At 37.2% G+C, this 23235-nt stretch overlaps 1 pseudogene; it reads right to left on the bottom strand.

The window, feature by feature from the left end:
* Positions 1-5112: 5112 nt before the first annotated feature.
* On the bottom strand, positions 5113-5852 carry LOC145061110 (uncharacterized; annotated as a pseudogene).
* Positions 5853-23235: the final 17383 nt, after the last annotated feature.

Raw genomic sequence — 23235 nt, 5'->3', positions numbered from 1 at the left:
CAATATCCTATCTACTATATAAATAATAGCCTCCTAGATGCCGAGACTAGGTATTCTCATCTTGAAAAACTAATACTTGTATTATTAACAACTTCCACTAAGTTAAGACACTATTTCCAAACTCATACCATACATGTAAGAACTAATTATCTAAATAACAATGTTGTGAGAAAGCTAGAGATGTTAGGAAGAATGGCCAAGTGGTTGGTAAAACTCAACACATTCTATACAATGTATGAGGCAATATTTTTGATAAAGTTACAAGCACTAGTAAACTTTTTAGCTGACTTTAGTGATGATGTACAAGCCAAAGTAGAGATAGAAACAAGACAACTCCTGGAAGAAGAAAATATGTGAAGATGGACACGCTTCACGGATGGAGCATCCAACCAAAAAGGATCCGCCTTCGGATCATTCTAAATTGCCACAGAGGGACATACTACCCCAGGGTGTCAGCTCCGAGTTCAATGCAACCAAAAACAAAGTAGAATACAATAAACTAATTTGATGGGTTTTGAGCATTCTAACACTCCTATGGTGTACATGAAACCCTATAAACTTTCAATCTATGTTTTCTCGAATATACATGCAAATTTGATTTTTCAAGGTTTACTTCCTAACTAGCATGGCATGGGGAATATGTATCATATAAAACCAGTAGAAGTACATACCTTTCTTGTTGCTTGGTTTCCTTTGAGACTTTGTGAGCCTAGCATCCCAAATGTTGTGCCTCAAATGCTTTACACAACACTACAAGACTTGGAATAACTTGAGAGAACACACTTGCACTCAAAAATCGGTTATGCCCTCTTAGAATACTCTAGGTACCGATTTTGCTAGCTATAGGGTTCCTTTTATAGTCTTGTCACAATTTGGGTTTACACATGAATGCCCTTAATTGTCATGACTCTTCATTTCTAATGATCCATGGGTTTGTAACTCCCATAAACTATCCATGGAGCTCCAAATGATTATAACCGAACTCCATGAACCATGGATCATTAATCCACCATAAAAGATTAAATGATTGTCATAATCAACCGTATATATATTTAATTAGTCTCACTTTGATCACCAAATTAATACTAAATTAATACTTGATCAACACTAATTAAATAATACTATTATTAATATATTAGTAATTAAATAATACTATTATTAATATATTAGAACTTATAATATATTAATAATCACAAGTGTCCTTTCTCTCATTTTTGTCTATCCAAGTATTGCAATGCCATGAAACCCAAATAGACCATGTAGGGTCGGGTCAAGTATATACCAAATAAAGATATGGATTTAGACACTATATCCAACATAATTATGGGACTCTAACTAGCCAAGGATCATCAAATCAAGGATCTTCAAATTCTTAAAAAATTAACCACTGAATTTGAGGCCATTAGCCTAAACTAAGTTCCCAGGGAAGATAATGCTGAAGTAGATGCATTGAACAACCTGTGATCTTCCCTCAAGATCCAATCAGAGAAAAGAATTCCAATAATCCATATAATGATCGCAACAATTGAGGATCTTGACAAAATATAAAAAACTTCCAGCAGCCATGATCAAATAGACAACATCGCAACAATCCAGGATCCTGACCCTTAACCCTCTCACCAGGATCCTACTAGACAAAATAATCAGGATCCTTCAAGATCCTGAATCAATCCCATCGTAGAATACCCTCAAGATGCCACGATCCCAAAAGAAGAAAAGTGAGAGAGCTTCCAAGATGAGAGTCTCACTTTTTTTAATGGTCTACTAAAAACTATATTGGAAATCCTTGGAATGCCTATACCTTAGATGTTTTGAAGATCACGAAGTTACATAAGTTCTAAAAGACACACATGGAGGAGATTATGGCAACCACATTGGTGGCAAATTCTTATACTCCAATGTGTTAAGAACAGGAGACTACTGGCCAACAAAGAAAAATGATGCTTTCTTAAACACAAAAAAATATGATCTTTATTGAAGACATAGCAAGATCCTCCACTAACAGAAAGAACATTTACATCCTATGATCTCCCATTGGCCAATCATGAAGTGGGGGGGGGGTAGGGGCATAGTAAGAAAGCTACCTAAGGCACTAGGAGGAAAACTCTTCATTCTAGTAATAGCAGACTATTTCTTGAAATGGATCGAGGCTGAGGCTTTTGTTCAAGTAAGAGATAAGGAACTGGTCTCGCATATCAAACACAATATCTTGACCAGATTCAGGATCCTAGAGGAAATCATATGTGATAAATGATCCGAATTCATAAGTAAATGAACTAGCGATTTTTCACAAATTGGGGAATTAAAATGATGACTTCTACTCTTGTTCATCTTGAAGCCAATGGTCAAGCAGAATCTAGCAACACAATCGTGGTTAATAATTTAAAGAAAAGGCTAGATGCAAAGTAATAAAGATGAAGTGAAGTACTCCCTTTTGTCTTATGGGCAGATAGGAACACATCGAAGACAGCCACATGTCAGACTCCATATTCCTTTGTTTTTGGAATGGATGACGTGATCCCGACTGAAGTGGTGATTCCAACGACAATGTGTTAACTCCAAAATTAGGAGGACAATAATGGGATCCTTGATCAAGCTCTTGACACCATTGATGAACATAGGGATCTTGACAGGATCCACATTGTGACTTATCACAAAGAATCACCAAAACACACAACAAAAAACATAAGAGTTAGAAGATTCCAAGTAGGTGACTTGGTTCTAAGAAAAGCTTTCCAAAATACCAAGGATCATAGTGCAGGAAAATTGGCACCCAAATAGAAAGGGCAAGATCTTATTGATTTACAAGTAGGAAAATGGGCATATCGGCAAGCTACCCTCGAAGGGGACATCTTACCATGATCCTGGAACACTATACACTTGAAAGCATATTTCTTGTATGTTAAAGTCCTTCTTTTTCCAACAAGATAAAAGGTACACATTCTTCACATTTACTTTTGTCAAATTCTTTTATTTACTTTTTCGAAAAACCCACTACTAGAAAAACAGCCTTTTACGACGCTCATTGCGCGTCGTAAAAGGCTCAGACGACGCGCAAATGCGTGTCAAGGAAGGCCCTGTCATAAAGAGAGACGACGCACTTTTGCGCGTCGTCTATAGACGACGCGCATTTACAACGCTCATTTACGACGCGCAATTACGACGCGCGTTTACGACACGCAATGCGTATCAAGGAAGGCCCTGTCATAAAGGAAGATGACATGCATTCGCGTGTCGTAACCTTACGACGCGCGTGTTAATGACACGCAATGCGTATCAAGAAAGCCCCTGTCAAGAAAGGCCATGTCATAAATGAAGATGACACACATTTTTGCGTATCGTAAATTTAAATGTTTAAAAAAAATAAATTTATATATTTATTAATTTTCAAATTAAATTTGCATTTAATTTCTCATAATAGAAATAAAATAGCATATACAAAAAATACAATCCATTGCATAATAATAAATAAAATTTCATACTCAAATCATAAAAGGTAAGATGAAAAACAAAATCAAAGATATAGTTACACCAAATTCAGAAAACAATTACCCTAGCTACATTTGTTCTATTTTCTATCCCACTCCAATCCACTTCCCTAGCTGCATGTGCTGTCAAACTCCATCTAATTGTCCTTGCACAACCGAACAAACAAACATGACTATCAAAGATATAGTTATGTGAATTTCAGAAAAAAATACCCACCTGAACATTTGTAGAGTCTATATCTATTCGTAGTCGTCTGGTACTTCAGCAAACATGTATTACCTTTGAGGATGAAAAACATTAAGGTTGGATCCATGGAAACTAGAAATCAAATTTTCAACTTATGAGAGAAATTAAAAGGTAGAAATTGAAGCTTACCTACCTGTTGTAGCATCCACATAATACTCCCACATCCATTTCATATAACATTTTGTACACAACTTCATTTGACCACCATATGTACATATATTAAATTCTCAAAGCTCTGTTTTAATTTGCTTTTTAAATTGCATGAAACATTGAAACCCATGTTAAGCCTTTATATCATATAAAAATTAAATAAGAGATTGTAGTTGAAACCCATGAAAAATGCTAATTCTTGAAAATTCATTACTGTTTAGACTGATCATTACAACCACCTAGAATGCTCCACACAGCTCCAAAAGGTGGCAGCAAGCTCCACATAGCTCCAAAAGCATGGGAAAAAATTTGAGACCAACAAACACAACAACTAAGCAAAACACAGAGCAGGGGTAAAATGGTCAAAAAGGCAGAAAACACTTCAAAGTTCAAATAGCAACCGTAGCAGGTTAATGATGTAGCTATAAAATTAGCAATTAGATACCTAAGAAAGAAATCACAAGTTTCCCCAAGTTTCCCCTGTTCCAACAATTAATAAAATCAATAATTCACAAATTAGGTTAATGATGTAGCTAATTTTTTATACTCACAAGAGAATAAGGGAATAAGTGATGCAATCGATTTCTGCATGACAGAGTCAGAAAGAAGACCGGGTGTGTTGTTGTTCTTATAACATGCCTTGCTTCAGAACCCACACCATGTACTATCTCTGGTTCACTTTCCTGCAATATAAATCCAACATGAACAGATTATCAATAACAACTGATGATATATAAGAATTTTATGAATGATATATAAGAAAAGTTATGATAAGGGAAAAGGAACTTGCACTCACTCTTTCATCATCATGTTCTACCTTGTCGCATCTCAAACATCTCTCTCCCGAGCCAGTCAACTGAACTAGATGAATAATTCAAGCCGATAACAACTCTGGAACTGCCAACTCCGCCATGTCCAAGGTTGGTAGAAGCCATTTAACACCTGATGAATAGCACAAAGGTGGCAACGACTGTTTCTTTAGTAACTTCCAGGAAGTTTTTTATAAATGTCAACCAAGGGTATAATGGACCAAACTTGAAATAAATTTATATTTATCCCTGACATGACGTTGAAGTTTTCAACCTCGAGTGTCAATACCAAGCATATCCCTGGAACTTTGTGTTGTTGGATCGATGTATATCAGGAGCTATAAAATCAAAAATAAAAAACATTAAATATGAGTAAATGCAAATTGTAACTTACCAATAGACATTAAATATGAGTAAATCAAAAATCAAGAACATCATCAACCAATAGTTTGATACCAATAAATTCATCACGATTAGCAAGGCTAATTGCTCATTCACTATAATCTATTCCAGTGAGATCAGAGAACCTATTTATACTAACATCAAAAGTAATAAAGAATGATTTATCAATTATCATCGTACCAAAACAAGGAATAAGTGTTATTATGTATAATACTATACCCCTGTTTAGCAAGCTCTTGAAGAAGTAGCCCATTGCCTGTTCCAACATCAAGAACACTCCATCTTGCTAAATCTTTATCCTTTTGACTAACAGACTCAGAGTCATCAATTTTATGTTGAATTTGTGAAATGTCAGCACATAGTCCTTTTTTCCATGAAGCAACCATTTCCATGACATCTGCCCCAAACCTTTAGAAAGAATTTAAAAAGTCATACAAAAAAGCATCTTGTCAAAGAAGGTATATGTCATAGTCAATTAGATATGCATACCAAACTTCACCAGCATCCCCATGTTCACGAAAATTTGTCAATTCATGTGCATATGTTGCATCCCAGTAACTTTGATACCCCAGATGATTACCTTGGTTAAAGCTTTAATTTACTAAACCTTCAATTGGAACTGAAGAAGCATAGGGCACTACCCTTGCTGTTGTAATTGATGATTGGGACCCATTTTGCCTAGCAATAACAGATCACAGATGTGACCATTATTGCAACTAAATGAGCTTCAATTCCATTCCATATCTTCAATTCCATCTCTCAAACGCTAAATGGTAATTTTTTCCAGCACTAGCAACTTCATGGTAAGATTGACAAGTTGATTTAGTTAATGAAGAATCATGATCTTGAAACTGAATTTCAACTAAACAACACATGGGTGTCTTCAAAGTCAAGATCAAGAACTAAAGACGATGGAATTTTCTAAAAAAGAAAAACATTAAGAACAAGAACAAAGGCAAAAGGATTGGATGTTTAAGAATCATAACCCTAATTTGTTTACTAATCACAGATAAAAATGCCCAGATTGGGAAGGAAAATAAACATGCAGGTTCCAAAAATCAAGAAACCTGAACAATTTATGAAGATCTTATAAAATCAAAGAGCTAAATCCAGATAAATTCTAACACTGAAAGAAGAACAAGAAAGGGGTTTGAAAGATTAAAGATGAAAAAACATGAAAGCAGAAATTATACTCTATGGAGGAGAGACTTACCTAAAGTCGCAGGAGAAGAAGTGTTTATGCAATCAGAGTAGTTTTAGGGTTTCCTTCGGTTACTCCCTTCATGTCTCCGACAATCTCCATCTATGGAGGAGAGAGATGAGAGAAAACACGGTGGAGGGGGAGAGACGAGAAGGTGGATGCATCGATTACGGAGAAAACAAACTCAGAGAGCGGAGTAAAGTTGGATTTAGGAGAAGTTCACATGGACGATGGATACCGGAGACCAAAAATGGTAGAGCAGTAGTTACAGCATTTGCAGCTCGGAATGTTACTTGATTCTGTTCTGCTTTCTTCAGTAAATAGAACAAACAATTCCAAGAAGCTGAGATTATGCCTTCTGCTTCAAAAAGAGAGAGCTTTCCAGAACCAGTATCCAATGATGGAGAAGATGCAGCAGATGCAAGCGCTGTTGTGGTGCGATGTTGGAATGGTGGAGTCCGAGAGAAAAAACAAATTATGATGGGTAGCTATCATTGTTGGTGATGTTCGATTCATCAGAAGCCCTAGTTCTTCGCTCAATCGTCTATTTTGTGAAAGAAGACATTACCATTGCAAATGCGTTATGTTTGATTAGGGTTTACACAGAGAAGGAAGTGAAAGTCGATCGCAGAGGAAGGGGTTGGAGAGAGAAGGAAGGGAGAGATCGATTTGGCGGGTGTAGAGAGTACACAGGAAGAGGATGGCGGGTGTTCAAAATTTTGGGGGACTTCATTTTCCCTCGGACACGCGCGTTTCTTAAAAAAAATATAAAACGACATTCACAGATGACGCACAAGTGCCTTCCGTGTTTTTAATATTTTTACATGAGACACTAATTTAAAGGCACTCAGTAATGCGCGACATAAATCCTTAAATTTTTTGAAGAGATGATACTTTTTTAATGTCACTCTCTAATGCGTAACATAAATCAAAGAGCGTCATGTTTTGCACGTCGTAAAAGGCTGCTTTTCTAGTAGTGACCATTACTGACGTATGCATCGGAGGGGCGTTACCAAGCTAACGCCTACTGCAAGCTAATGTTTTCAACTTGAAGAAACTCAAGGATCATAGAAAATGTGAATACAAACGAATCGTCTCTTCTACAATTAAGGCTACTTAATCCCCTATAGGATTAAAAGTGTTAAATACCTCTATCAAACGAGTTTATGTTTCTTCACTTCCCTTGTACGCACAATATCTAACTACGGGATGTGAATAAGGGGATCATTTTAACCTATATTTGTTTGACTAGGTGTCTGAGTTCATAACTATTTCTGAAATGTACTTGAGCCGGTTAGCATGTTCCATTTGGGTTGAATGGCATTGCAACACTTGGATAGACTAAATGAGAGAAAGGACACTAAAGGATTATTAATATATTTTAATTTCTAATATATTAATAATATTATTCAATTAGTATTAATCAAAGAATTAATTTAGAATTAGTTAAGTGATAAAAAAGTGACTAATTAAATATATGGGGTTGATTGTGTAAACAATCTATTCTTATAAAGTGGGCTAATGATCCATGGTTTGTATGGATTGGGCTAAAACACATAAGGTGCTCCATGGATAATCCATGGAGGTTACAAACCCATGGATCATAGAATATGAAAAGCCATGACAATTAGGGTTTACATGGTGTAACCCTACTTGTGCCACAACTATATAAAAACCCCTAGTCTAGAAAAAGTGGGCACTACTTGTACAACTAAGAGGGCAATCCGATTTTGAGGTGTTATTGAACTTCTCTTAAGTCTATTCCAAGAGTTGTAGTGTTGTGTGAGACATTTGAGGCATCACACTTGAGGTGCTAGGCTCACAAGGTTGTCAAGGAATCCAAACTACAAAAGGTATGTTCTTCTTTTAGCATTTATCTTTAAAAGTTCCCCATGGTATGCTAGATAGGATAAGAACCTTGGAAAATCAATTTTTCATGTATCATAGTAAAACATAGATCCATGGTTTCTAGGGTTGCATGTACACCTTAGTTTTGTTAGAATGCTCAAAAGACTACAACGGTATCAGAGCCTAGGATTGTTTGATTGATATTTGATGCAAAATTGTTAAAAAAAACTTAGTTTTCCCGTAGTCTGCAACATGAACTCGCCGAGTCCATATGGGAGCTCGGCGAGTCCATGACTAAGTTCATCCTACTCGTTGAGTAGGTTCGTGCAGTCGATGAGTATGAGCCACAAAATGCAGATTTCCGAGTTTTGCTGCTGGAAGTGGACTAGAAACATTATCCTAAACTGTTTTGGTGTCATAAAACTTATTTTAGATGGTGTAAGGGTTATGCTAATCCATTTTCAATAGCTATTATCAAAATTTCAAGTTCTATATGGTAAATTTTAAGAATCTTGAAATTGTTGATATGCATGTTCATGAACTTGTGAGTTTAGAAGATCATACGAATTATTTGTAACTTGCTTGTTAGTTTAATTCTTGATCATTATGTGTTTTAATGGAATCCATAATTTGTCCTCAAGTTATGGATTACCAAAAGTCATTTTTTTAAAGTCCATTAGAGAAAAACATAGGTTACCTAAAATGAAAAGTCTCTCATTTTATTAAACAATTAACTCATAAGTTATGAAAGATGAAAGGTTTTGAAAGTTACAAAAATTGCCCTCAAGTTTTTGAACATGTAAAGTCACTTTAAAAACTTTAAGTTCCAACCCCTATAATTTTAAAAGTTAAAATTCAACCCTTATACTTTATAATATTGTAAGTTTAATAATTATTATATATGTATCTGTCACAACCCCAGCCAAGGCGGAACACGCCGGGAGTGGGACTAAGTTCATGGATCACAGATAAATCAAATATATAGCACAGGTACAACGATATACAAAACAACATTTATATTTCATCATGAGGTTTGAATATAAGGTTCTTACAAGTGATAATAGATAGTAGTTGCCTTATACAAGTAAGCATATAAGAAAACTAGATAGCTAAGTCGTCAGTGATCCACGAGTAATCTTTTGTCTAAAATCTTGTCTAATGATCTTCTGAGAATACATGTAATTTTGAAAGTCAACACAAAGGTTGGTGAGTGTCACGGGTTTTCTGCTTAGCCGCAATATAATACTTTTAAAAAGTCTAAAAAAGTATTGCCTTTGTAAGAAAACTGTGCTTGGAAGAATGTTCGATAAAGATACAAATATAAACCATGGTTGCTAGGTAATAATAGTCTAGTCCAGTTTTTAGTAACGAATTTGTATAGATAGACATATAAACTATGGTTTCTAGGTAATAAACATCTAGTCAAGTTTATAATAACGAATTGGTACAGATAATGGATGAACAAACATACAGATAATGTTACCTAGATAATGTTACCTATCAAGGTTGTATTCAACAACCATAGATACGGACAGATAGACATAAGGATATACAGATAAAGTTATCTGCCAAGGTTGTACCTAACAACCGTAGATACGGATAAATAGGTAATTGACAAGTATATTTGATACACGTACACATTGAAGGGTACAATACTTGTTTAAATAGTTGATAAAAATTTGAGTACAAGCACATAAACGAACCTAAGATACGAGCTCTATAACTTGTATAAACATATAAACTTATATATTTTTGTGTACGTATGACGTATAATGAAACTACCAAATTGATAACCGGCTATACAGTCATAGCACGATTTTAGTCGGAACGTATATGTTATTTTTATTAGTTGTATTATCTGAACAACATAACATATGTAGGTATTGACGTTTACAAAGATTTTGTTTACTTAACATGTAAGCGTTTAAAATATTATTTCTAAAACTGGTAAAGTATTTACACAAAACAATGATATTTTTTGTGTATTTCGTATGATAAATATTACTTAGTACACGTACTATCAAGTACAGACGAGGGCCAGACATGAAACACTAATGGCACGGCCATTTTGGCATTATAGCACTTCTGAAACCCAGCAACCCATGCGACCCTTCAAACCAGATTCCTCGTATCGTAGATAGTAGCGTAATGAATACTATTTTTGTGTGATTTATATTTATAAAAACGGTAGTGTTGTTTGTTTAAACAGAGTATTTAGAAAATAGATATATACTAATTATATACAAGTACTACATGTATTCCCCCCGAAAATATGTAAAAGTGGGGCCGTAACACTCACCTTAATGTGCGATTTGGTAAGTACGTGATGTGAGAAAAGTTGAGACGTATGGCCGTGAACACGATACTCCGAGATAAATTTAGTTTCCTAACGAAATATTAACATAAATTAATATGTGAAGGGTTGTTTGGTAATTTAATTAAAGCATAGGACCCATTTACTAATTTAAATAAATGAAATAGGATCAAAATTGCTAATCATTCCTAACTAAGGGGCTGTTTTGAACATTTGGTATAAAAGTTTGGGTGTTAGGACTTGTTTTGTATAGACTTTCTCAAGAAGGGGGCTGGGGATTATTTTGAAAATGAAGTTTAAAAGGTTTTTAGACTTTTTTTACATGAAATTTCGAGAGGGGGTAGGATTTAAACAATTTAATAGGAAGATTAATTTTTGATGCATCTTCTTCCCTGTACGCATGCTTGAAGGCCGATGAAGAAGAATTTTTTTTTTTAATTGGACTTCGTTTGGCTGTGACGATCAACAGAACAATTCAGAAAACAGCATTTTATAATATATATAAATTAATATTATAAAACAACATTTTATAATATATATAAATTGGAATATGGTATTTTTGATGTTTTTATATAATGTGGTATGTATTTATATATGTATTTTTATCAAAACAGCATTTTATAATATATATAAATTAATATTATAAAAAATAAGTTTTTCTCAATAAAAAAAAAAGCCCATTAGCAGCGACGCCTTTAGAGACGACTGTCAATTGTGACGACGTGACCTCCGGCGAGTATTGTCGGAAAAATCCTACCGGTAGCCGGAATATTAATAGGGACGACAATATTTGAGACGACATTGGTGTATTAGGGACGACAATTATTAGCGACGACAGTATTAGAGACGACATGGGCTATTAGCTACGAGGCAACTGCGGCGATGCATTAGCGACGATATGTCGTCGCTAATAACATTAGCGACGGCAGAGATGATCAATTGCGACGACTTTTGTCGCCGCTAAAGGTTAGTATTTTTGTAGTGGCAGTGGGTGGCGAGGGATGGCAGTGAGCTTCCGGCAACCTCCTGCTGCCGTGCTGCCGTGTTCTGGCCTCGTTTGGCAGCTGATAGCCTTGCCAGAAATGAATTTGGAAGATGGTAGTTGTAAATGGTGGGTGGCTGCAGGAGGTGGAGTTAGGATGGCTCTATGGTGGTGGGTAGTGGGGTATGGTGGTGATCTAGAGATATAGAAACTTAGAGATAGAGGGGAAAAGAGCTGACGAATTGTGAGTATTAAGGGTGCCTAATACCCTCAATTTATAGGTCGATGTAATACTCACAACCCTTTTGAGACCATACTTCCACCCATGCATGTACCTTGAAGATGGAGTTTACACAAAAGAGAATGGTGGTGCATGGAATGGTTGGTCACGTGGGAAGAGGGAAGGTGAGCAATTAGATTAGATTTTGTTTTGTCTAGTATGGCTAGGTGGGACCCATATGAGGTTGCACCCTCATTAAGTGCCCAAAAACACATTTAGTCGGGTGCATCGGGTTCTAATGTCCATAAATTTTTCCGAATGCACGGTTATATAGAGTTTAATTCAATGATTCTAGAACATCAAATGGATTAATTTTTGGAGTTACGGATCTCCTAGAAATTGTGTTTGAAGTTTTGCATCTAAACGGTTCGCAGTGTCATTTTTCGCGATTTTTGTAAATATTTTTGTTAAAAATGTTTTAAGTGTGAAATTAAATAATAGACTATAACCTGAGTCCAAAAAAGTTATCGAAAATCTCGTCGACAAAGCGTAAGTGCCTCAACGGATCGATTTGGTTTTACGTGATTAAAGAAAAACGTCATTTTACCGCTTGTTTTCTTAAAATTGTCGTATTTTTTTGCATACAAACTCTGTTTTGGACGATCTTTATATTTTTGTAAACAGGTAAACAAGTACTATGAGGCTAGAATAATTGCTTCACTTAAAATGACATTTTACAAATTTTCAGTTTTTCAGACGTTTCCTAAGGTTACAGTTTGTGCGGTTTGATTCGTTGTACATTTGAAAGTGCAATATCATCTAGTATCGTATTATAGTTAGAATGAAATTACTTGTCCTTCTTAAGATAAACTAAAACTCAGTAATTTGGATATAACATGAGATTCACGGATAGATTGACGGTTATAATAACAACCCTAAATTCCGGGTTATCACATTACCTCCCTAATAAAGGAAATTTCGTCCCGAAATTGAGTTGGTACTGGTAGTACAAGGGCTTTGATAAATAGTAATGTAGTTTCATGGTATGATCCATGCCTTGTCCTTTTATAATTGCTTGGTATATACAAGTCGTATATAAATAGACAGTTGAATAAGCGATTCTACCCTAAGTTCACAACCAAACAAGGAACAGGAAGTAAACCGGAACCACAAATCCTAAGTCTATAGAATCTTAATTATATATAACCCTAAGGTATACACTTGGCAATCATAGATAACCAGCAAGGGTCCTTAGTTTCTTCATGAGTGGCGTGATTTATAGTGAGGAGACAATTGACGACTACTTTTGTCATATCTACTACGTAGGTTTCATTAAGTTTGCAGAATTTAATGTTTTATCGCGTTTCGGAACCTATGGGTGTTAAAGATTTAATCAGCACAAGCATCAATTAGTACTGAAGCCTAAATATTGTTGGTGTGAAACGTACCAATAACCGCATGTGGTTTCGGGAGAGCCTCTCCTGCAGTGATCATAAGTACCCTTCCATTGCCACCCTGATTCTTTAGTTGTGGGTAGTCCTTCCTAAAATGCCCTGGCTGATTGCATTCGTAATAGTTACGACTTTCTTTTGCCGTATTGGTTGGGGTTCTTTTATAGTACCTCAAGATGTGACCTCTCATGTTACACTTGTTGCAGATCACCGCCTTGCAATATCCGACATGGTGGAAATTGCACTTTATGCAATGAGGTAAAGTTCTAGAGTAGGACTTAGTTGGGGTGTGAGTTTTGGTGATTGCGGCGTAGACAACCAACGGTTCTGGTTCAGCCTTGTGATGCTTGGAGTCCTCCTTTGTTTCCCCATGAAACTTCCTTTTGGTGCCTCCAGTGTGCTTATTCTCTGCTAGTGGGGTCATGATGCCCTGACGGACACATTGTTCAGTCAACTGATAGGCTAATTTCTTAGCACTATCGAAAATGGAGGGTTTGGATGCCGTCACCAGACCTTGAACAGGTGAAGCTAGTCCCCAAATGTACCTTTCGATCTTCCTGTCTTCCGGGGTCAACATTCTCGGGAAAAGGTTTTCATGATGATTGAATCGGGAGGTGTAGGCAGCTACTTCTGATCCTTTCATGACAAGGTTCCAAAGCTCCTACTCTAGAGCCTGTATCTCCTATCGGGGACATTACTCCATGGTCATTAGCTGCTTCAGGGATTCCCAGACGATGTCATAAGCTTCAGATATTCCTATGGACTTCACATGGTTATTCCACCTAGTTAATGCGGAGTCCATCAACGTGCATGTAGCGTACTTAATCCTACAGTCATCGGTGCACGCACTGAGGTGAAAGACTGCCTCAGTCTTTTCCATCCAACGGGCTAGACCAACTGCTCCTTCAGTGCCGTAGAAGGATCGATGTTTGCAGCCCATGAAATCCTTATAGGAGCAGTGATTTGGGTTGTTTTGGTGAATGATTGGACTGTCGTTTCCACTATTCCTAGTGTTTCCATTTCGGGCTGCTTCGTATGCTGCTAAGGCCGTAGCAATTCCTTGTGCGAGCATATTCTGCATCATATCAGAATTCATCTAGAATGTTTGGTTTACATTTGTTACTTTTGGGTCTCCTCCCTGGTTTGTAGTTTCCACTGATGTTTGAGTTACTAATGGGGTTCTCCTCGAGTTGCCTCGTGGAGTTGGCGGTGGACGAACTCGTGGTTCCTTTCGTGGGGCCATTGTCCTAATATGTTCAAAATGGACATGTTAAGTTGTGTTAACACTATGAAGTCCTAACAAGTAGGTATGAGTTTCATTTTATGATAGTGTATAATTTGTTCATAAAATCCTATAGATTTCTAAACGATAGGGTGATCGATTCGAGAATCTTCAAGATTTCCAGCTGATAGGGGGAAGGTGATTGGTTTAGAAATCCTCTATATTTCCAAATGATAGGGAAAAGGTGATTGGTTTAGAAATCCTCTAGATTTCCAAATGATGGAAAGGGGACTTTAATTGCTATGAATTCTAAGGTACTAGGTTGCTGTAGCGAAGCTGGACAACATCCTTCAATCTCTAAAACTTTCAACTGTTATAGTCTATCAAACTCCTTGCTCAGGGTTGGTTGTGCACCGGCCTGACCATAAACAACATAGGTGCACATTCCAGATTTATTTATGGTATGACATATGTACGGTACTAACCCTAATTGACACGTCTGACCTAAAGGGTTGACTTGGTAGTTCTAGTTGAAGTGATGTTAAAAATTTATTAAGTGTTCTCATCGTGGGTCAGAGTATATATAAGCTCTTATATATTATGGTTGATGGGGTTTGTAGCATTATTTTTTTTTTCTTCCTGACTACCGAGCATAGACGACGGTCGAACATCAAACGTCGTAAGTAGTCGAGAAGTAGTGTTATTATTAATAATATTTTTATTACAAGCTAGTCTTCTATAGTTGTATACCTCTTTCGAGGATACGAGTTCTCTATAGTCGATTTAGCTCTGATACCATTCTGTCACACCCCCGGCCAAGGCGGAACACGCTGGGAGTGGGACTAATATACATCACAGATAAATCTAATATACAACACAAGTACAACGATAAAAAGAACAGCATATATATTTCATCATAAGGTTTGAATATAATGTTCTTACAAGTGATAATAGATAGTAGTTGCCTTATACAAGTAGGCAGATAACAAAACCAGATGGCTAAGTCGTCAGTGATCCACGACTAATCTTCTGTCTAAAAGCTTGTCTAATGATCTCCTGAGAATACATGTAATTTTGAAAGTCAACACAAAGGTTGGTGAGTGTCACAGGTTATCTGCTTAACCGCAGTATAATACTTTTAAAAAGTCATAAAAATGGTGGTGTTGTTTGTTTAAACAGAGTATTTAGAAAATAGATATATACTAGATATATACAAGTACTACATGTATTCCCCCCCCCCCCCCCCCCCCCCGAAAATATGTAAAAGTGGGGCCGTAACACTCACCTTAATGTGCAATTTGGTAAGTACGTGATGTGAGAAAAGTTGAGACGTATTGCGGTGAACACGATACTCCGAGATAAATTTAGTTTCCTAACGAAATATTAACATAAATTAATATGTGAAGGGTTGTTTGATAATTTAATTAAAGCATAGGACCCATTTACTAATTTAAATAAATGAAATAGGATCAAAATTGCTAATCATTCCTAACTAAGGGGTTGTTTTGAACATTTGGTATAAGAGTTTGGGTGTTAGGACTTGTTTTGTATAGACTTTCTCAAGAAGGGGGCTGGGGATTATTTTGAAAATGAAGTTTAAAAGATTTTTGGACATTTTTTACAAGAAATTTCGAGAGGGGGTAGGATTTAAACAATTTAAAAGGAAGTTTAATTTTTGATGCATCTTCTTCCCAGTACTCATGCTTGAAGGCCGATGAAGAAGAAGAAAAAAATTTAAATTGGACTTCGTTTGGCTGTGACGATCAAGAGAACAATTCACAAAAATAATAAACGTTTTGGTGGTGTATAGTACTAACGAAGCAGCACATCAACACATTCGATGGGTGGCAGGATGTCCGGTAGTGGGTGGCAAGGGATGACAATGAGCTTCCGGCAGCCTCCTGCTGCCGTGTTCTGGCCTCATTTGGCAGCCGATAGCCTTGCCGGAACGAATTTGGAAGATGGTAGCTGTAAATGGTGGGTGGCTGCAGGAGGTGGAGTTAGGATGGCTCTATGGTGGTGGGTAGTGGAGTGTGGTGGTGATCTGGAGAGATAGAGACTTAGAGATAGAGGGGAAAGAGCTGATGAATTGTGAGGATTGAGGGTGCCTCATACCCTCTGTTTATAGCTCGAAGTAATACTCACAACCCTTTTGAGACCATACTTCCACCCGTGGTTGTACCTTGAAGATGGAGTGTACACAAAAGAGAATGGTGGTGCATGGAATGGTTGGTCACGTGGGAAGAGGGAAGGGGAGCAATTAGATTAGATTTTGTTTTGTCTAGTATGGCTAGGTGGGCCCGATATGAGGTTGCACCCTCATTAAGTGCCAAAATAACATATTTAGTCGGGTGCATTGGTTTCTGAATGTCTAGAAATTTTTCCGAATGCACGGTTATATAGAGTTTAATTCAAGGATTCTAGAACATCAAACGGATTAAATTTTTGGAGTTACGGATCTTCGAGAAATTGCGTTTGAAGTTTTGCATCTAAACGGCTCGCGGTGTCTGTCTTCGCGACTTTTGTAAATATTTTGTTAAAAATGTTTCGAGTGTGAAATTAAATAATAGACTATAATCTGAGTCCAAAAAAGTTATCGGAAATCCCGTCGGCAAAGCGCACGTGCCTCGACGGATCAATTTGGTTTTACGTGATTAAAGAAAAACAACGTTTTACCGCTTGTTTTCTTAAAACTGTCGTATCTTTTGCATACAAACTCTGTTTTGGACGATCTTTATATTTTCGGAAACAGTTAAACACGTACTATGAGACTTGAATAATTGCTTCGCTTAAGATGATTTTTTACGAATTTTCAGTTTTTCAGACGTATCCTAAGGTTACAGTTTGTGCGGTTTAATTCGTTGTACATTTGAAAGTGCAATATCATCTAGTATCGTGTCATAGTTAGAATGAAATTACTTGTCCTTCTTAAGATACACTAAAACTTAGTAATTCGGATATAACATTAGATTCACAGATAGATTGGCGGTTATAATAATAGTCCAAAATTCTGGGTTGTCACAGTATAAGAACAAAGTCGTTTTACCGTTAGTAGGCCTCATTCACGAAGACGGTCTATAAGGGGGTATAAGGTTGTTGCCTATAAAATGGAAACTTAATGGGTGTCCACTCTCACCCACCGTTTCCTTGATCAGTGGAGAGTCGTTAACTGAACGGCTAGGACAAGCACTTTAAATCTTCATTAAAAGTATGATAAATATAAAGTAACTAAATGTTTTTTAAATTCCCAATCTTAGTTACTTTAGGAAAATGTGAATAAGGTGCTAACCCATGAAATTACACTTTGCACTTTGATTAAGTCGTTAGTGGAGCGTGTGTGGTTAACCGGCACACTAAACTGGACTTAACAAGGTAGGGAAAGGGTAACTTAATGTTTATCGTAGTATTGGTGGAGCGCATGTGGTTAACCGGCACATCGATTGAGGGGTAAACATTAAGGGTACAAAGTAATTTGCATGGTTACTTCACACCTTCTTTTGTGATCCTCGGCATCCCAGTCACAAAACATGAAGGGAACACTCGAGATTGAAACATGCCATTGAAAAGTTCAATGAATCTCAAAGAATCTAGAAGTTTCAAAACCAATTAAAACCTAACAACTTATTTCATTTTTCATGTTGGAAATTGGTGAATCAGCATTCACCTACCTTCAAATATCTTATAGCTTGGATTACGACATCCCTCTTCTATGTTATAAAATATTGTGTTGGGTCCTAGCCTTAATATTACATTTGGGTGTTTTATTAAGGACTATCTTTATATCTAAACAAAGCTTGTCTTTCTTCTTTTCAGATGTCTTCCAACAATGTTGCTTCTCGCTCAAACCCTACTGGCTCATTCTCTCTCGTGAACCTTTGTGGGAGAGTCATATTGATGGATCAGACTTTATGGATTGGATCAGGAACATCAGGATGGTCACTCGGTATGAGGACAAGGAATATTTCCTCGACAAGGAGCTTAAGGAACTTGAGTCGTCTGCTACTCCTAAGGATATCGCTGAATATGAGGCACATGAAAGAGATGCTACCAAAGTGGCATGTATCATGGTGGCCACTATGACAGTCGAGCTCCAAAAGTCCTATGAGGACTACTATCCTTTTGAGATGCACTAGGATTTGATGGACCGCTATCATCAGAGTGCTCGTCAAGAGTGATATGAAATCATCTCCTCCACAATAACAACCCAAATGAAGGATGGTGAACCCATCACGAGCCACATGCAGAAAATGAAAAGGTATGTGGACTGTTTTCTGAAACTAAATGTGAACTTCCCCGAGGAGTTGGCAATATACATTATTTAACACTCCTTACCCTCATGTTATGATCAATTCTGTATGACATACCACATGAACAAGGAGGAAGTTACACTCAGCAAACTTCAAGGATTCTTGAAGACCGCACAAAGTGGTATTAAGAGTAAGTCAGGTGTTACCACTCCTACTCCTACCACGACTCCTGTCTTGGCAATCGAGCAAGGCAAAGGGTAGAATAGGAAGGACCCTTCAAAGTGTACCAAGGGAAAGTCTCTTGATGGATCCTCTTCAAGTGGAACCAAGAAAGGTTTCGTCACTCCTTCTACTAACGCTAAAGAGTCTGAATGCTTCTATTGCCATGAAAAGTCGCACTGGAAGCGAAACTGCCCAAAGTACCAGCAAGATGTTAAGGATGGGAAAGTGAAACCCAACCATGTAGGTGTTGGAATAGTGTCTAAGGCTACAACTATATTAGGCATGTATTTGACCCGGTTGTGCATGGTCCTTTTGGGTTGCCTTCACCATAGCAAGTTGATAGGATGATTTATTAAGAGAGAGTAAATATTATTAGTATATTATGAGAATAATATAATAAATAATATATTGTTATTTGATTAATATAAGTCATAAGAATTAATTAGAATTAATTTGGTGACTTAAAGAGATTAGTTAAATAAGAGGGTATAAACTGTCAATTGTTTGATAGTTAAACTTTAGACTGTAAATCCATAAGGATATGCCTTGGACGGATTCTATAGGTTATGGGATAGCTAAAATCGTCCATATGAGTTATCTAGGAATGGATTTGGATAGCCTTAAGAGAAGATTATCCAATAGGGTTTAATCTGTAACCCTTAAGGAGTCTACAAGTATAAATAGACCCTATGGCATGAGGAATTCGACATCCAACCAAAAGTAAGGAACCTCTGGTCGAAATTCCTCCTCTCTCCTCTCTCCCAAATCATCCTTCTTGCTTTGGTGTTTGTAAGCCATTAGAGGAGTGACATTTGTGACTCTAGAAGCTCCAAGACAACAAGGTCAACAAGGAATTCAAAGGTATGATTCTAGATCTGTTTCAATGTTGTTATTTAGCCTAAATAGTTATTAGAAGTCTTGGATTCATAGCATGTTTAATTAGAAAGCCTAGATCCAAGCATTAGGGTTTTGCATGCGCACATAGGAAAGTTCTTATGGCCACAACCCATCAGTGGTATCAGAGCCTAGCTTGGTTTTCTGTAAATTGTTGCTTGATTAACTGAAACAAACCTGAAAAATTCGAATTTTTGGTTTCTGAGTCTCTGACTCGGCGAGTTCCATAGTGGACTCGGCGAGTCCCTTTGTGCACTCGGCGAGTCCAAGCGTCAGGTATGGCCAGATTCGGGATTTCTTTGTAATTATCTTGTGTAAACTTTCCTTATACTAATTAGATCAACCTAAATCCGATTTTTTGATAAATATAACAATTATCTTGATCTAGTTAAAGGTAATTATCAACTAATAAAATATTTAATTTCCTTATATGATAATTAATTAATTATTTTGATTATTTTGGTAATTATCTTAAAAGAAATCTTGAATAAATCAAACAAAGATAATTAGAAAATTAATTGTTAATTGTAATTATTTGTTATTTGATCCTCCATGTTTTAAATGTTTAAAACTTGTCCTCAAGTTTTGAAATTTATATTTGTGATTAAAAGTTTTAATTTAGACAACTTAAATTTCAAACCCTAGATTTTAAAATGTTTAAAATACAACCCTATACTAATATAATATTACAAGCATAATATATATGACTAAAATGCTAGTCTTACCGTTAGTAGGCCTCATTTACGAAGCCGATCTATAAGGTGGGTATAAGGTTGCGGCCTATAAAATGGCGCTTAATGGGTGTACACTCACACCCACCGCTTGCTTGATTGGTGGAGGGTCGTTAGCCGAACGGGTAGGATAGGGCAACCTCATCCTCTCATTAAAAGTATAATAAGTAATACAAAGTAACTACATAATTTTTTAAATTCCCAATCTTAGTTACTTTAGGAAAAGTGAATTGATGCAATCCCATAAAATTACACTTTGCACCCTTGCTAAGAAGTTAGTGGATCGTGTGTGGTTTACCGGCACACTAATTGGTTCTAAGCAAAGGTGGCAAAGGGTGATTCATTGTTTATCATAGTTCGATGGAGCGTGTGTGGTTTACCGGCACATCGAATAGGTGATTGTTACAATGAAGGCACCATGTGAATTTGCATGGTAATTCACACCCGCTTTGTGATCCTCGGTATCCCAGTCACAAACAAGAGGGGCATATCGAGATTTAAACATGCCATTGAATAGTTTCAATGAATCTCATCTGAACCTAGAAATTCTCAATACACTTAGGACTAATAGTTTTAGGTTTTGTGGTGGAGAATTAGTGAATCGTCATTCAATTACCTTCAATTTATTTGCATGTTAGATTACGGCATCCCTTTTCTAGTATGTAAATGTTGGATCCTAGCCCTAATTTTTCTTATTGGGTGATAATTAGGGATTCATATTCTAATCTATCTTTGTCCTTTCTATTTGTAGATGTCGAACGCAAACAACGCTACTGCTAGTTCCTTCACGTTGATGAGCCTTTGCCAAAAGGTCACCTTCGATGGAACGAACTTTAGCGAATGGATAAGATACATTCGCACCGTTGCTCGCTATGAGGATAAGGAGTATGTCCTCGATGAGAAGCTCGAGAAAATCAACCCCGAAATCACTACTCCCGCCGAAATCACCGCTTTCGAAACTCACGAGCGTGATGCAACGAAAGTGCATTGCATCATGATCGCGACTATGAATTCCGAATTCCAAAAGTCCTACGAGGACATGTACCTGTACGAGATGCATCAAGACTTATTGGAGAGATACCACTAGAACGCGATACAAGAGCGTTATGAGATTTTCACCAACATGATTTCTGCTAAGATGGGTCACGGAGAATCTCTTACCGTGCACTTGCAAAAGATGCAAAGGTATGTCGACCGCCTTCGCAAGTTAAATGTTGACTTTGGAGAAGACTTGGCGATCGACATGGTGCTTCACTCTCTGCCTCCGATGTACAATCAATTTAGGATGACCTACCACATCAACAAAGAGGAGGTTACCCTAAGCAAACTCCAAGGTCTCTTGAGAGTCGCTGAGAGCAACTTTAAAGACAAGTCTGTTGCACCAACTCCCAATCCACCTGCTGCTCCTGTCTTGGCTATTGGTCAAGGAAAGGGAAAGAAGAGGAAGGCTTCGTCTAAGAACTATCGCAAGGTCAAAGCCCGAGATGGTGCCTCTTCTAGTGGGACCAAAGTTGATCCCGCTAAGCCCTGCCCTAACCCAAAGGAGGCAGAGTGCCATCACTGCCACAAGATAGGACATTGGAAAAGAAGCTGCCCAGAGTACCTGCAAGCCATCAGGGAAGGAAAGATCAAGCCATCTTTCACAGGTATATACACAATTAAATCTAACAATTCTAATCATGCTATTTCTTGGGTTCTTGATACTGGTTGTGGTTATCACATTTGTTCTAATGTGCAGGGACTAAGAAGAAGTAGGGATGTGGAGCAAGGAAGAATAAATCTAATCATGGGGAATAAAAGATCGTCGCCTGTGATCAAGATTGGAGTGTATTCTTTAGTGCTTAGGAATAATTTATGTTTAGATTTGAACAATTGTTGCTATTCGCCAGAAATGGCTAGAAACATCATTTCATTTCATGGTTTGTATAGACAAGGTTTTAGATTTTCTTTTAATGAGAATGGTTCTATTTTAGCTTATCTGAATGGTGTCTTTTACTTTGAAGCTATACCATGTAATGGAATTTATGAAACTGTTATGATTGTTGATAACTTAGGAAATGATGTTTTGAATACAGATTCTTCCACTAGTATGTATAAAGCATCCTTGTGGCATTGTCGCCTTGGAAATGTCAACAAGAAACGCATAGCCCAACTCCAAAAGGATGGAGTGTTGGAGTCATTCGACCTTAGGGAAGATGACACATGTGAGTCTTGTTTGCTTGGAAAGATGACTAAGTCACCCTTCGCTGGTACTTGCGAAAGGGGTGAAGGTCTATTGGACTTAATACATACCGATGTATGTGGACCGTTTAGATCAACCACGAAGGATGGAAACCGCTTCTACATGACTTTTACCGATGATTATAGTAGATATGGGTATATCTATTTAATCAAGCAAAAGTCAGAAACCTTTGAAAAGTTCAAAGAGTTCAAGAATGAAGTGGAGAATCAATTGGGCAGGAAGATCAAGATGCTTCGATCCGATCGAGGAGGAGAGTAACTAAGTCCTGAATTCCACGATTATCTCAAGGAGTGTGGAATAGTTTCACAATTGACGCCTCCTAGGACACCGCATTTGAATGGTGTGGCAGAAAGGCGTAATCGAACCTTATTGGATATGGTTCGCTCTATGATGAGTCGTGCTTCACTATCAATCTCTTTTTGGGGGTATGCCTTAGAGACTGCCGCCCATATCCTTAACCGAGTCCCTACTAAGAAGGTTACCAAAACACCTCACGAGATGTGGACACGGAAGGCTCCCTCGTTGGCACATATCAAGGTTTGGGGTTGTGAAGCTTTCATAAGAC

This window comes from Lactuca serriola, chromosome 1 (genome assembly GCF_051521515.1).
Source record: "Lactuca serriola cultivar US96UC23 chromosome 1, Lser_US96UC23_V15, whole genome shotgun sequence".
Taxonomy (NCBI): domain Eukaryota; kingdom Viridiplantae; phylum Streptophyta; class Magnoliopsida; order Asterales; family Asteraceae; genus Lactuca; species Lactuca serriola.
This window is presented reverse-complemented; position numbering and strand designations above follow the sequence as displayed.